This window comes from Onychomys torridus, chromosome 19, assembly GCF_903995425.1.
Source record: "Onychomys torridus chromosome 19, mOncTor1.1, whole genome shotgun sequence".
Lineage (NCBI taxonomy): Eukaryota > Metazoa > Chordata > Mammalia > Rodentia > Cricetidae > Onychomys > Onychomys torridus.
In genome coordinates this window covers 6790769-6807901 of record NC_050461.1, presented here as the reverse complement: position 1 = coordinate 6807901, position 17133 = coordinate 6790769, and positions in this window count along the sequence as shown.

Below are 17133 nucleotides of genomic sequence, written 5' to 3'. Positions count from 1 at the left end.
ATGTATTTGTTTTGTTTTTAAAAATCAGCTCTCCTTCAACCTTAGGCTGTGGTGTCTTTTCTAGTATTTTAAACACACGAGACATCCACACCCACCCACATCCACATCCACACCCACATTCACACACCCAGACCCAACCTAATGATACCAGCTTAGTCATACAATGAAGTGGACATTTGAGTATTTGTTTACAGGAAGAAATGAAACACAGCAAAACAAAAACCCAGCTCAATCATAAAAACAGGCCTGTTTATCTTTAAGTTTTCTTTCAAGAAACTTTCCCAGAATTTTTTTTTAGGGGGGAGGAATGGGGTGGGGTAGGAGGTAGAAGATTACCTCACAGAAAATGGTATGTGCATCTAAAAATCCTTCTACGACGATCTGTGTACTTCAGAACAATCAAATACCTACTAGGGGACCAGAGTAGCAACACTCCCCGGGGCTATAGGTCCACCTGTTATTGCATGTTTTGCCAGAGGGGGCGCTAGCACCAAGAGGAAACATACATGTTCGCATACTCTTGTGCCAGGGGGATAAAACTGAATGAACAATTCTTAAGAGTTCTCAGAAAGGTCCAAGTGATAATTAAACAAAAGAAACCCAGCCTTCTACAGAGGGTTTATTAACTGATGCTGAGTCAGCATCACGATGGACAGGAAAACAATGTAGTCATCCCAAGGGCTGGCCTGCTGTTAGCTGTCTCCACTGCAGATCAGGTAACACGGTTTTTCCACTTCCCTTTCAGGATAAACTCTGCTCCTGGGCCACAGACACGGTGCAAGTGTCGGTGACTCCACCACTGTGGTGTAAAGGAACAGGCAAAGGGTGGCAGTCAGGGTGGGAAGGGGCTATTTTAGGCCAAATACCTGCTTTAATGACTAGAAGATGCCAGTGAATCAGCTCACGGTTAATTAATATCAGCCTGCACTCACCTTCTGAGGTGGTGAAATGGGCTTGAGTCTAGGGAGGACGCAAACATCAAATACCAGTGTGAGGCTTAGCCAGGCAACCCTAAAATTATTTCCAGGTGTTTCAGCTGAGCTGGACAAAGCCATAGGCAGAACAGTCAGGAAAGCAGATTTGGGGTACCGTATTGGAATATAATGTCCTTGAAGTGTTTGCTTCTTGTTTCAAAGAAATGAGGAAAAACAAACAAGCAAACAGCTCTATGCCAATTTTTGATGATGATTACGGGGTTAAGGACAGAAAATGCTAGAACTTAAAATGAAGGGTACAAAGAAGGAGAATGGGCACAGGGAAGAAAGCAAGATCCCTATTCAGAAGAGTCATGTTCATATTACAGTATTAGGTGTTGTCCAGTGCAGAATGGCTAGGAGGTGAGAAAAGGGCTGAGGGCGTGTGTCACTCAGCCCTCCCGGATTCAAGAGCAACGATGTCCAGATTGTGGACTAAGGCTGGGAGACGCCAGCACGTGCACTACAGAGAGGCCGAGGCTGCCACGCTCTGCAATCTTAAGTGTCAAGATGTTCACTCTAAACAATCCCTGGGGACATCTTCAGGCACTCACTGTATTATCTTCTCCAGGGTTAGAACACCCAAACTCCTCAGCACTTGTCTTTATTAATCAGCTTTTTTCAGGCAGAGTTTACTCATGACGAGTGTGTGAAATGGTAGCTCACCACAGACAATGCCAAAGCTCCGTTCTCAGAAACCCTGGTCCTTTTCTTTTGATGCATCATCACAAGCCAACATTCATTCAGTTTCAGCTCCTGGGCCAGGTCCCCACCCCCCAGTCCTTGGGTGGGTTGGAAATCACTGTGTCGGCGGCGGCCAGATGAGTGTGTGGGGAGGGACTATTGTAGCTGATGCAGCAGGGAGGGGAATCGAGCACCAAAACTGGAGACCGGACTCCATTTGGGTTTAAAACAATTTTTTTTCCCTAAGGAAAGTTTAAAAAAAAAAAATGGAAAAAAAGGGATGAAATATACTCAAGATGAAACAAGTTTTCATTTTCTAATTCAACTCCTGCTATACCCAAACAAGGTCAATGACAGGCTAACCACATCAATAGAGCACCCCCCACCCTCTTCCCCACTCCCTACTCACCCACCCACCCTCAACCCCCACACCCATTTCCCACTTCCTGTAAGTTAGGCATCTTCATGCTGGTAAACATTTGGGGACCAACTGTAAGCCTGAGCCTAAGAGAGGGGCACTGTGGCTTTGAAGCCCTCCACATGTCTCAGAGCCAGGATGAGAACTGGGGGGCATTTGGCTTTTAAACTTTAACAGCCTTTTCAACTCAAGTCACTGGGCTTGGCTTCTCTGGCTGCCTTTCTTTCTTTCTTTCTTTTTCTTTTTTGTTTTAGAAAGCCGGACAAGAAGAGCAAGTCTGTGTGTGAGTGAGCGAGAATGTATGTATGACACACACGCTGTATTGTAATACAGCGTGTGTGTCATGGGTGTGACATGTGTATGATATGTTTCAATGATGTGTTAAATCAATTTAAAAATAGCACCAGCTCCCTTTGCATGACACAGCTTACCTCCCCAAAACTGGGACAAACATTGTCAGGACCTAGACTTTGGAATGGTGATCCTAGGGGCCTGTGGGATGTTTTAGAATGATGTCAGTGTTTTGACATCCTAAAGAAAGGAAACAAAGATTAAGTAAATTAAAGCAGGGCTCTCTTCTCTCTCCAGGAATGTAACAAAGATAAGTGCTCTTCTAAGGCCTATATAAACCTTCAAGATGGCTGCCATGTCAGGGCTTCCCAGAGCCATCCACGTTATGACATCTTAGAACATCTTGGTCTGTCATCAGAGTCACAGTTTTGTTTTTATCTAATTATTCACATATTTTAATGTTATTCATTCAGTTTAACATCCACAACTTAACAAATAATGCCAACAGTACTCATCATCTCTGTGGCATCTGGCGGGGTGGGGGGGGTTTGGGGTGGTGGGAGGGTGGGGGGAAACCACTGTGGGTTTCCAAGATCTGATTGCCTTCCTAATCATGCTTTTATTATGGTGATTCAAATAGGAGAGAGATCTTAATTCCTGAAAAGGCTGTGGGAAAAGCAGTCATTTCTGAACCCAGAAGGTGTCTTCTAGGCCTGAATTTGGTGGGAAAAGAATAAGCTTGATCTAAGAGGAGGCAGAGCAGAGACTCTGAGGGAAAGAGTGGGGGGCATCAGGGCAGGCGCATACTCAAATGCAGTTTCCTTATAGCTTCCACCTCAGTGAGACCCTGGGGCAAATGCTTCCTGTCTCTTTCAGTGGGAGGAGAAGCCTTACAGCAAGAGGAATGGCCCACAGAAAGGGGGGAAAGGTGGCTGTACAAACCCCTGGGTTCGGTTCCTAGCACTGCATAAAGACAGAAAAGGGACATGTGCCTGCAATCCCCACATGGGGGTGTTGAGGCAGGAGGATCAGAAAAAAGAAGGTCATCTTCAGCTACATAGCAAGTTAGTTGGTCAGGGAGGCAAAAAAGATTGATGAAAACTTCTCATGCTTCCTAAGAGAAAATTAAAGACAGTAGAGGCTTGGGGGGTGTGTGTGTGTGTGTGTGTGTGTGTGTGTGTGTGTGTGTGTGTGTGCGCGTGCATGCATTCCGGGGGAAGTTAGAAGCAGAGAAAGAGGCATCACTGACTCCTATCATATGTGTAGACTCTGCTTCGTGGGGTTTAGTACTTTACCTAAGCTGAAGACCAGGTTAGTAACAAAACCCCACTTTCCTGCCAGGAAAACTGAGGACAGATTTTCAGAAGCTTAGAAAGCACATGCCTCCTGGCTTTGCTTACAATAACTATATCTCACCAACAACCATGACCCTGGGAGGTGCCAGCGCACAGACATGGCTGCTGCCTAGAAAAATAAACCCATAACGTGCAGAATCCCAAACCCAGAGTTCTAAATATTATACCAGCATCATATCAGGCTCAGAAAGGGGGAAGAAAGCCCATTGCCAAACCTTTTAAATTGGACCTGGAGTTCAGAGGCCAGTTCCTTTCCACCACAGAGGTTGAGAGGTGGTAGAGGGAAGAGAAAACAATGGTATTACAATAACAGGCCTCATCTAATAGACACTTTATCTTATGAAAAAACTCTCTACTGTTGACTTTGAATAAGCCTCACAACTCTTAACGGGAAGATAGTGAGGCAGTTTTGACCTGACAAAGATAGTGGGAGATTCTGAAGCCATCAACCAGGACTTATCTGGTCCATCTACAGCCCATTGTTTCCTGAAAGTGCCTACCAGGGAAACAAGCCACCTATTAATGTTCAATAGGCATCTTTCCTTTAAGCTGCACCTGTGGGGACCCTGGGCCAACACTGCATTACCTTAGAATGGGATCCTCCACAGAGAAAGTAACAGCTCTGTGTTTTAAGGGAGGTTTCCCAACAGCTCCTTTTAAAAGAGCAGACACTGTTTTTAGGAGAGCTAAGCCCACAATGGAGGGCCATTAAAAGTATTAAGAGTGTAGACTGCCACCAGGATCCTCTGGAGGGGAGCTGGGTCCTGACAATAGACAATTAAAGCTGATAAATCCAAGCTACTTGTCCCAGGTCTAATTCCTCCTAATTGTATTCGACTTGTATTCAGAGATGAAGCAAGCTAGTCTAATCTCCCGAGTACCTGACCTACTTCCTAAAGGATCTTTCCAGCATCCTTTTCTTCCCATCTGGACCCCTTCCCCTCTTCTACTATGTCCCTCTTCCCTGTGGCTTGAAAAGCGGACAAGAATGGTCAAGGGTGATAGGAAGAGAAGAGAGACGGCATCAGACACGACACTAATAGGTAACAGCTAATCATGCTAATGGGCCGGTCCGTGATTAAACTACACTTTGGATTAGGCGCAACAAGTCACACAATGCATGCTTAGGGCCACTGCTAGTTCACTGCTAGATGCCAAGTGTGCGTGGCTTCAGAGAATCCGTATGTAGCTGATGTCTCACTGCCGGCACTAATACCAGCCGGTCGGAGTGAAGGCTTGTTTCATCCAGCATCCCAAATCATAGAATTCTACCTAACAATAGCAGTTTGAATAGCAGAGACCCCGACAGACCCACTCAAGGCTTGGCCTAGGTGTCAACTTTGTATTAGCAGGCAGGGAAGTTAAGTTAAAATATGGTCAGAGTGTGTTAAATGTTTATGTAAGGATATCACAATAAAACTCATTATCCTGTGCAGTTGGTATATGCTGATAAAAACAAATGGAAGCCAGGCAGTGGTGGTGCATGTCTTTAATCCCAGCACTTGGGAGGCACAGCCAGGCAGAGCTCTATCAGTTGGAGGCCAGCCTGGGCTACCAAGTGAGTTCCAGGAAAGACGCAAAGCTACACAGAGAATCCCTGTCTCGAAAAACCAAAAAAACAAATGCAAGAAGTGAGAGGTCACTGGAAGCCTTGTCAGGACGGGGAGAAGGTGCTTCCTTTCCTTGTCCCCACCTCCATGTCAGCCAGCAACAAAAGAGCAAGTCTCAGGGCGGTAATATTTCAGAGAAAGTACGTTTTTCACTACTTGCAAAATAAGGCACTTTCAACACCCTTCAAATATGCATCAGTCACCCAACAGCTTTAATTTTGTCCTTTCCTTATAATTAAAAACTGTGTCTTGTTTGGTGCATTTCTACAGTGACCTTGCTAAGCAATCATCTCAGGCTGAAAACTTAAGCACCGTGGGAGGTGAAACCCATAGCCACCTGAATCTGTCTTTGTTCCTTTTAGACTAGGGAGTAAGAACAAAATATTGCGGACAACTCACTTTTGCTCTGCAGTAGTCTGAGCAAGCTGAGCAAGTGACAGGCAGCCCCCAGCAGGGGCTCAACTGATAAACTGTGTCAAACTCCAACCATTTGTCAGTTCCAGAGAGGGGAGAACTAGCTGAAAGATGGACTCAGGAAACAGATTTATCTCATGTAACACATTAACTAGTCTAAATAGCAGTAGATAAATGTAAACGGATTTGCAGGGAAGAAAAGAACTCATCTCAGGGCCACGGCTGAACTGGATGTTCTCCCAGCTTTCACCTCCTCAGGCTTCTTGATGATCTTTCCAGAATACAGTTAAACAAACTAAAGGTTTGTTTCCTTATTGACCATGATTTCATTAGTTTGCACAGATATAAAGTTTCTGCCAGCCTTGAAGAAAGAGGTCTCCATTCTCTAGAGTAGAGGTTTTCCAAAGAGCCATTGTAAAAATTAATGTGGTGAAAACATGAACTCATACCTCAAACTGCTGTGCACAGTAAATGTACACATTACTTCATGTCATTCTGAACACTCCAGGAAGCATTTTTAACTGCAGAAGTTCCCATAAAAAGGCAAGGCAGATCCAGTAACGCATCTGCGTTACTACAAGCCTACAAAGCTGCTAACGCACCCAAGCAGACACATGCTTCCAGGACAGGCTGTGCCTCCGTAGGACACAAAGTGCCTGCTTCCCTTCCCCAGGCTGACCACTTCTGTTCAAGCTTTACCAGGGAAGCCATTCTAGTCAATGACATCTTCTGTGGTCTTTTACCTTCTAGGACCAGTCGTGGTCGTCATGAAAACTCAAGACTAAGCTCAGTGCCTGGTCTGTACCATGCTTGCTGAGTAGACTAAAAGTGGTTCTGGGGTCCCAGCTGGAGATGAGGCGCTGAAACTTGCTCTGAAGACACTTTCGCTAGAGAGAGCACAGTGCACTCAGCCCACAGTCATAGAACTTAGGAAGTATTCCAGGGCAGGAGCCATCGCCATGAGAATGGACCTCTAACCTCAGCATATGAAAAGAAATTCTTCCATTAAAAACAAATGAAACAGGGCCTTGCCATTTATCTCTGGCTAGTATGGATCTCAATGTGCAGATCAGGCCTGGAACCCACAGAGTTCTTCCTGCCTCTGTCTCCCAAGTGCTAGGATTAAGGCGTCCACCACCAGGCTAGGCCTACATGTAATAGACTTTTCAGGCACAAATGCTCACTTAGTTCTAGTTGGGTCTGCTTACATCCACTCTCACCTGTATACACATCTCCTCACTGGAGTTCTGGAAGTTTCTCCTGCCAGTCTTGGGCCCTCTCTCTACTCCATAGCAATCAGGCTGAACTAGAGAAATCAGCAACTGTCTTGCATACCATTTGAAGTAGACTAAAATTATACTTTGCTAAGGGTTAAGACTTCTTCACATAATCCTAGTTTATATCTAGTTGGGATTAGAGCTCAGAGTATTAAACTCTTTAGAGACAATGGCCTCCTTTTTTCTGCTAATAAGCAAATAACAGCTCCTTAGGTATTTGTAAATGAAAGAATGAGGAAACATAATTAATATGCCCACTTTCCTGTACAGCTTCTATACAAAATATTATGCTTAAAGTTTCACAGCCACCATTACTGGAAGTTTTTTGCTGGACACAAGAGATAGCATCATGTCCATATTCACTTATCATTCAACCTCAATGCAGCATGTGATTCCAATGTCAATCTGAAGTTTCATATACTTTCACTTTTTTTTTTTTTTTTTACTTGTAGTGGTTCTTATGATAGTCTTATGTCAGCCAGCTTCTTTAAATTTTGGAATGAGAGTGTGGTGCTGAAAGGAAGAAGCTCTCTGCATTTCAACCCAAAAAGGAACCATCTACATTCAATTAAGAGCAAAGCTCCTTCCTTTGTAAGTCCTGGTGAACATGCCACAGCAATAAAAGTCAGTGTGTTAAAGCCATGGAAACAATCACAATAGCATCCCAGGGCCAGGGACAGAACTTATCAGAACCAGAGACATGCAGTAATTATTGTAAGGCTGTGTTTATTTTTTTGATTTCCCAAGAAGCCATTGCTGCTAAATATTATGTCCTTATTTTATCCAGAATACTGAATATAAAAAGGCAATTTTTAAAAAACGTACACAACTGCTAAAGTCAGAGCCAAAACCATGGCAAAAATATTATTTCTCCTCTTAGAAATATAATTTAGTATAGGAAAATGAGTTTTGAAAATTATTTGCTTTGGAAATGAAGCCACCGAGAATTAATAACAAACTTTTTCCTTTCCAATATGGTCCAATATTTACTTATTTGTTATTTATTTTACTTTTTCTAGGGTTGTAAGCATGCTTGGCAAGAGCATTACCACTGAGCTGCATCCTTGGTACTCAAAGTTCAATTTGTAGCAATTGGTTTTAGGCAAAATTTCTTTAGCCCTTCTTTCTTCCCTTCCTTCCTTCCTTTCTCTGTAGCATCCCCTGGAGTGTGAATTTGTGTTCATATGTGGCGATGCAAATTGTGTGTGTGTGTGTGTGTGTGTGTGTGTGTGTGTGTGTGTGTGTGTGTGTGTGAAGAAAGACAGACAGAGACACACACACAGAGGCAAAGAGAAACAGAAACAGCATATGTGTGGAGGCCAGAAGTTGATTGTCAGGTGTTTTCTTAGCTTGTTCCCTGGCTTACATGCTGAGCAGGGTCTCACTGTTCCCTAGCTTACAGATGAGCAGGGTCTCACTTGTTCCCTAGCTTACAGATGAGCAGGGTCTCACTTGTTCCCTGGCTTACATGCTGAGCAGGGTCTCACTTGTTCCCTGGCTTACATGCTGAGCAGGGTCTCACTGTTCACTGGCTTACATGCTGAGCAGGGTCTCACTGTTCACTGGCTTACATGTTGAGCAGGGTCTCACTATTCACTGGCTTACAGATGAGCAGGGTCTCACTGTTCCCTGGCTTACATGCTGAGCAGGGTCTCACTTGTTCCCTAGCTTACAGATGAGCAGGGTCTCACTTGTTCCCTGGCTTACATGCTGAGCAGGGTCTCACTTGTTCCCTAGCTTACAGATGAGCAGGGTCTCACTTGTTCCCTAGCTTACATGTTGAGCAGGGTCTCACTAGTTCCCTAGCTTACATGCTGAGCAGGGTCTCACTTGTTCCCTAGCTTACAGATGAGCAGGGTCTCACTGTTCCCTAGCTTACAGATGAGCAGGGTCTCACTGTTCCCTAGCTTACAGATGAGCAGGGTCTCACTGTTTCCTGGCTTACATGTTGAGCAGAGTCTCACTGTTCCCTGGCTTACATGCTGAGCAAGGTCTCACTGTTCACTGTCTTACATGTTGAGCAGGGTCTCTCACTTGAAACCCAAGCTTGTGGATTTCTTCCAGGATCTCCTGTCTCTGCTTCTCATGTGATGGGATTACAGCCAGCTGTCAAGACCACCCAGCATTTACATGGATTCTGGGATCCAAATTCCTGTGGTCCTCACACTTTCATGGGAAGCACTTTTACTGCTTTTTCCATATCCCTAGGCCCAGAGGAATTTCTAATTAAGATGTGTTGATATATTACATTGATTACAATAGTCAAAATTAGCTTTGTTTCCAAATTAATTGATTATCCACATGGTTGATGCCTTCTTATCCAGTGCAAATGGGACCAATCATGTTAAAAATATGGAAACAGTCAACCCAAAGACAGTTAAAAATAATAATTACTGATCTTCAACACCGAAACTCAGACAACATATCAATACGTGTCCATTTTCCCATCTTTGATTCAGGGCCAAGACCTGATGGTTGAGAGTGTACTTCTCCCTGGTCGCACACAAAATGCCATCCCTACGTAAAGCCTCACACAGAGCACTGCTGCTCTCTACAAGTAACCTAAGCACCTGTGGTGGTTTAAATGACCTGTGTCTCCTACAGGCTTGTGTTTTAAGTAACCAGTCCCCAGCCAGTGGCACTGTTTAGGGAGGTTATGGAACTTGTAAGTGGTGCCATTTTGCTGAAGGAAGCACATCATGGGGCAGGCTTTTAGAGTTCCCATCTTAACCGTTTTCAGTCTGCTCTCTATGCTTCATGTTACCAGTTGAAGATGTGATTGCAGAGGTTCCTGCCTGGGCCACCTGCTGCTAAGCCTCCTCGGCCACTATGGCCTCTTATCTCTCTGGAACCATAAACCAAAATAAACTCTCTTAAGTTGCCTCTGGTCACGGTAATTTATCGTAGTAACAACAAAACCCTAAATAATAAAGCACCATATCCTACTATATTACATCTTCCCACAGTTTTACACAAAGCTCTTTGTATTATAAGATTTTTCAACCATCATTATTATTTTTTAATCTACTTTTCTTTTTTAATGGAAACAACTCTTAACAATTTTTATTGGTTTATGTAATAGCCATGTCTTATATATACAACAAATACTACCTATTCTTATTAAACACATAAGTCAAGAAACAGGGTCTGAGACAACACAAGAGGTACAGGCCCTTGCTAAGCACTTGACAACCCAGAACCTATAAGGCAGAAGGTGAGAATCAATCCCTGTGAACTGAATTGATCATCACATGCATGGCATGGCATATGTGCACTCACTCCCTACACAATAAATAAATAAATAGATGTAATAAATCAAGAAATACAAAGTAGACGTGCTCAGGCATAGTAAATAGCTGCCTAGACAGGATGTGAGATATAAAAAACTACCCCAGCTTGGTCAACCCTTCCAGGTAATCAGTTTGCAACTGAAGTCTAAGCTCATTGACAGATTAATAAATTGTTTTGAAGAGGTAATAAACCAAGAAGGATTTATGATTTTAAATTTTTAAAAATATCTTTCTCATTGTTCACAATTCTAAATTATGCAAACCAATCTTTAACGAGAGAATCTGAAAGATGGACCCTATAAAATAAATGTTCTGACCTAAAGGATAACACCTATGCTGAAAGACTGTCCCATAAATACATCCTTTCCATACCTAAAATTGCCTCGGATGTGTCCACTGATGTTTTGTTTGTTTACTTGCTAGTTTGTTTGAGGGAGAGTGTTACTATGTAGCTCAGGCTCTCCATAAAGTCACTGTGAGCCCAGACCAGCCTCCAGTTCTCAGGGATCCTCAGCCTTAGCGTCCTGAGTGCAGGAGTTACAGGCACATGCCACCACACTTGGCAGATTCATTGAATGTGTTGACAGTTACTGGCAGAACTCAGATCCCAAGCAAGCTGCTCCTAGGGTTAAATGCCAGGAATTTAATCAGCAGTGGTGCTTAAATACACAGCAGGCAGGGGGAATTTTGGAAACATTTACACTAAAAAATAAGTTACTCTTATTCCTAACACAAAAGTAATTAGTATTTATGGAAAATTTTCTATAAATATAGAGAACATTGACATTTCCTAAAATATTACAACCCAGGTAAACTCTGGCAGGGCCATGATGGTGAGGCTGGAGGGAGCATCCTGAGAGCCCTGAGTCAGTCAGATCCTTAAGAACACAGAATGTAGCTAGGTAGCGGTGGTGCACACCTTTAATCCCAGCACTCAGAGGCCTAGACCCGTAGATCTCTGTGAGTTCAAGGCCAGTCTGGTCTGCAAAGTGAGTTTCAGAACAACCAGGGCTACACCAGAATCCCTGTCTCAAAACAACAAAAACCAAAAGGAAAAACAAGAAAGAAAGAAAGAAAGAAAGGAAGAAGGAGGGAGGGAGGGAGGGAGGGAGGGAGGGAGGGAGGGAGGGAGGAAGGAAGGAAGGAAGGAAGGAAGGAAGGAAGGAAGGAAGGAAGAAGACTGTCAGAATGAATCCGGAGGGGGTCTTGGAACTCCGAGGTTCTAAACATAAAAACTGCAGGTCTGGTGGAAGTGAAAATGAGCAGAATAGGAAACTGATTGAGAGAACTAAAGGAAAGTCAAACACTGTCCTTGAGAGAGGGAGAGAACTATTGTGGATGTAGGCTGTCAGGCTCCTGAAAACCCCAGGAGGCAGCTTTCCTGCATTTGCCTGTAGGCATCCAGGAGATTACCCTGTGTGTCCTGTCCATAAATCCCACTGAGGGCCTCACACAGCCTCTGGAGTAAACAGGGTGGTTTATTATCCCTTGCTGCCCTGTTGATATTTTTAAAAAGCCAGTCATTGTTAGCAATTTGGTGTAGATTCTGGTACTTAAGTGTCACTTCTAAATGGACTTGTATCACAAATAATGGTTTTGTTTCTTTCTGGTGTTTTGAGACAGTCTCACCTTGAACTCCTGGCCCCTGGCTTCTAGTTTCCCTGCTGTTAGCATTGCAGCTCCGCAGGCTAGCACTCTAGCACACCGCAGTGTTTTATGACTGCCATTTCCCCTTACTACTGCGAACACTTCCCTATGTCCACCTCACTCTTAATGGCCGCAGAGTATTCCAACGTGCAAGGATGTATCATTTTTATTTAGTTAATAATCAACACGCATTAACTGTTTGCAGCGCTGAAGATTACCTAGGGCCTTCCTAAATTCATATTCTACCACAGAGCTACACCCCAGCCCTAAGGTATTTTTAAACTATACCGAATACTTTGAAAAACTGGGAATCTGAGCCTGAAGTTCAGGATTTGAAAAGTTCTGAATTCAAAGTCACATCTAAATTTCCAAGTGTTTTATAGATAAGGGCCATGGGAGTCCGGGGACTTCTCTCCCTGCCTGGTTGTGGGGTCAGGGGACTTCTCTCCCTGCCTGGTCGTGGGGCCCAAGGTTTCTTGGATAGTAATTGATTCTAGTCCCAACAAACATACTTGCTTAAATTAATTATTAAGCACTAGGCTGTCTATTTTCATACAACCTTAAAAATATCAAGCATTGGAGTATTTGGTTGTTTAATTTTGTTGCTGAGATAGGGTCTCTATGAGTGGCGAAGGTTGAACTGGTGGGCATCCTCCTGTCTCAGAGGCCTCCTGAGTACTGAGATTACATGTGTGAGCATTCAGACTCAGCGAAAAATCACTTTTAAATTAAAAGATATTGTCAGATATTTTCTAGGCAAAACAATAAGTGAAAATAATAAGCAGAAAGGACCATGTACAATGAATATACAGATAAAAAATTAAAAATAATTTTAACCCCCTCCCCACAGGGATTCTCTGTGTAGCCCTGGTTGTCACAGAACTTGTTGGGTAGACCAGGCAGTCCTCAAATGTACAAAGATCCTCCTGCCTCTGCCTCCCAAGTGCTGCTTCCTAAGGAATGGGACACCACCACCTAGCTAATAATTTCAATTTAAAAAAAAATAGTTTCTCAATATTATTTGGCTGACCAGAGGGTATAGACTGTAAAATGGCTTGATCACTTTTGTAGAGAATTTTTAAATTGAAGAAACAATAAAAACCTGGGGCTGGAGAGATGGCTCAGGGGTTAAGAGCACTCTAGGCTCTGAGACCTCCTATACCAGAGCTGGGTCCCCACCCACATGGTGGCTCATGAGCTCTGTAACTCCAGTTCTGGGACACTCACTGTCCTCTTCGGCATGAGGCAAGCATGTGGTGCACAGACATATGTGCAGGCAAAATTCCATACACATTAAATGAATAAATGTATCTTTGAAATAACTTAAAATTAATAAATAAGACAGTTTCCTTAACACTATGGTAATGTTGCTTAATCCTCTTACCTTTGAGTTCAGACCATCTATGCACACAGCCCCCCATTCCTTCATCTCCTGGAGTTGAGCTCCACACCAAGCCCAGTCTGCCTGGTGTTGAAGAGAACAGCCAGCAGCCAGTTCTCATCCCTTTCCTCTTCCCCTTCTTGGGAGTCAGATCTGTAACAGCGCAGGCCCTGGCTTCTTGTGAAGCTCTAAGGCCTGCTGGCATAAGGTTCCCTGGAAGTCTGTGTGGGATGAGGAGGAATGAAACCATTCCCTTTCCAGAGAAGAGCGAACTGTGCCCCACCATGTTTCTGTTCTCTTTTACCAGCAGCTCAGGACACAAACGGTTGTTGCTCAGCTCCCCACTACAGGCATCCAAAGCTGCACCCCATCTGTGCAGACCCTCCCAAAAGGCACACACTGACTCCACTTGCCTGGTCTTGAGTTTTACTATGGGTGGTTCATAGAAGAAAAAGGTAACTGTACTATTAATTGTGAGATGGGATATAAAATCTGTCTGTCTGTCTGTCTGTCTATCTACCTATCCATCTATCTCTATTTCTCTTTGTTAAAATAAACAGTGAGCTGTGTCTTCAGTCTCAGGTGAGGTGACTCCCAGCTGTATGCTGTATTCTTATGTAGCTGGGACAAGAAGACTACAATTCTCACAAACATCTCATTCACAATCTAAATTTGTGGAGAATAACTGAATAATACTCCCCATTACATTCCACACTCCCCTTTACATTCCCATGGAATAATTTTCAGGTAATTTCATTGTTGCGAATGAATGGCTAAGAGGTATGAAGGGTGCCTTTTTTTCTCATACTAGATAAAAAAAGAGACATTTTTTTATGGGATGTGAATACAAAATCCTAGACAAAGGCAAACAGAATGCAACACATTGACAGTAAAACATTAAAATATGCTCCACAAATGCTTTTATTAGTAGCCTTCAAACTTTGGTGCACACCAGAACTGTCTGAAAAAAATCTTAAAATATTATCATTCAGATTGAATCTCATACCAATAAAGTTGAACGATGAAGCAGGAGCCAGCTACCACCATCTTTGAAGTTCCTTGGGGCCTTTGCTTTATTTAACTAGATTTCTACCTTTTAAATATTATATACACACAAAATTTTGTCTCTCCTAATGCTTCCTGCAAAGACAAGGTCATTTTGTTGTTAAATCTTTTTAATCTAGATTTTAGTTAACATTCGAGATAATGCATTTTATTATGACATCTTGCTGCATGAATATCATTGTATTTCCTCATATTTTCTTCCTTATTACCCCCTTGCCCCTTCTCCACTCTGTTGGTCTCTCTTCTGCTTTTGCATCATTTATATGCATATGTAGTTAAATCTGGATTCTGTGTGAGGGAAAATATGTAATATTTGTCTTCCCTGCTTTATTCTTTCTTGAACCCCCATTTCCTCCTCCTTTAGTTCCCACTTCCCTTATGCATAGTCTCCTTCTCCTTTTTTTTTTTTTTTTTTTTGGTTTTTGAGATGTTTTGGTGCCTGTCCTGGATCTCTCTCTGTAGACCAGGTTGGCCTCGAACTCACAGAGATCCTCCTGGCTCTGCCTCCCGAGTGCTGGGATTAAAGGCGTGCGCCACCACCACCTGGCCTCCTACTTTTATGTAATTGAAACCTAGGTACAAAAACAGCTTCCAAGTATCTGGCTTGGACTAATGATACTCAGTCTGCCTTAGGGGTTGACCAAGGATGTGGGGCAATGAGGCTAAGCATACAGTTCCTGCACTACAGACTTGAGCTGGTGCCCTCAGACTATATGCCTATTCCATTCATGGATGAATTTGAGACTTGGAACAGAAACTGCCACCCAGAATGGGGAAGAATAAACACTACACACCCAATGCTGGAACATCAACTAAAAATTATACATTCTGTGGTTTGTAGCACAGTTGAAAGAGTGCTCGTTTCCAACGTATGAGACCTTCCTTGGGTTGGACACCCTACACTGCCAAAACAATGCAGATTCTACATTCTATTGAAAATGGGTTGGTATCACCATCTTCATGTATTGAAGATCTTTACATAGATATACATGCACATATACACACATTCATAGCACACCCACATCCACACAAGGCCTGTCTCAAACTCACAGATACTCAAGTGCTGAGACCAAAGGTGTGAGCCATCACACTTAGCTTACAAGATATGTTCTTAAAACATATTGTCCAAACATACCATTACAAATTGCAATTGTTCAAAGAAACAGTGGAAGATGATCATAAGAATAAACATTTAAAGGGACTAAAAGCTACTCCTTGGGGTATGGCACATCACACACAGTCAGACATCACTATGTTTCTCAAATGAGTAAAAGATAGAAAATCAGCCATCCATTAATAATGTCATCAATACTTACATAAAATTTTAGGGTTAATCTCAGTTTCTAGGTAATTACACAACATGCTTTGTTCATATAACTCTTCTCTAAAAATTTTTAAAGATTTTTTTATTATGTGTGTGCATGTTTGCCTGCATGTATGTCTGTGCACCATGTGTTGTGCCTGGTGCTTGGGGAGTTCAGAAGAGTGGAGTGGACAGCTGTTCTTGTTATGACCTTGAAGCATTGCCCCCTAGTGAGGTATCAGGTAACTGTTACTTCTGCCTATGACCTTGAAGTACATGCCTCTGGGGTGTGGCTGCTCTGGACCCTTAAGACCTGGGATCCACTTATGCAGCTCTCTCTCTTTGCCTCCTTTTGGTACTGGATCAGTGTGGGACATAGCTCAGCTTTCCCAGACCCTATGATAAATCTCCCAAATAAATTCCTTTGCTCTTTAAATAGACTCCATGGATTTCTCACACTAAAAGAGTGCATCCAATCCCTTGGAACTGGAGATGGATAACCATGAGCCACCATGTGGGTGCTGGGAACTGAACTTGGTCCGCTGCAAGAGCGGTCTGTACTCTTAACTACAAAGCTGTCTCGCCAGCCCCCACGTAACTTTTCTAGAAATAAATTTAGCTACATATACCAAGAACCTTAAAGATCTGTAACCTTTGGTCAAATAATTCATATGCACAGGAATAGATCCATGGGAAAATAATTTGAGCAGCCATAGTGATATAAGTATATTTAATTAGAATGTCATACATAGTTATACTAAATTAGAAATGGTCTGAGTACTGAAATTTATGGAAATGTGCTACTTAGATTACGATGTTGGTCATGACATTGCCATTACTTAGTCACTGGAAAGGTTTTGAGGTAAAGGTAGCAGAGAGAATGTTCACAATAAAGCACAAGAAAAAAGATCCAGCAAAAAGTCCTGTAATTCCATTTGCTTCTTCAGACAGTTACTAGAAAGCCCTTTGATGTAAGGAAGAAACATCTAAAGCCATTAGAAGGGTTTTCTAATGTCACTTCTCCCTTTCCTCTCTAATTAGTCCTAATGAAGACAGCAGTCATAAATTTCAATTAACTGTAATCCTCATCTGGCACAAACCCACTGGTCCATATGTTAGGTCTTTCAGTTAACCAAATGTAACAGCCTTGAAAACTGATTTATCGAAAAACAAAAACATGCAATAGACTGAAAAAAAAAAGACAGACACCTAGGAAATCTGAAAAGATAATAATAAGAAACAAATCAAGGAATAAGTTGCGGCTAGGAAGAAAGAATTTCACATTCAATGTATTTTTGAAAACTTGGCTTTCGTTTCTTACATAAGTTCATCTAATCACGCTGATGAAGGAAGTTCTGTGGTGAAGAAAATACACCTGGGTATTGGAAGGCAGCTCTCTAGCCCCTTCTCACGTCACTGAGGAA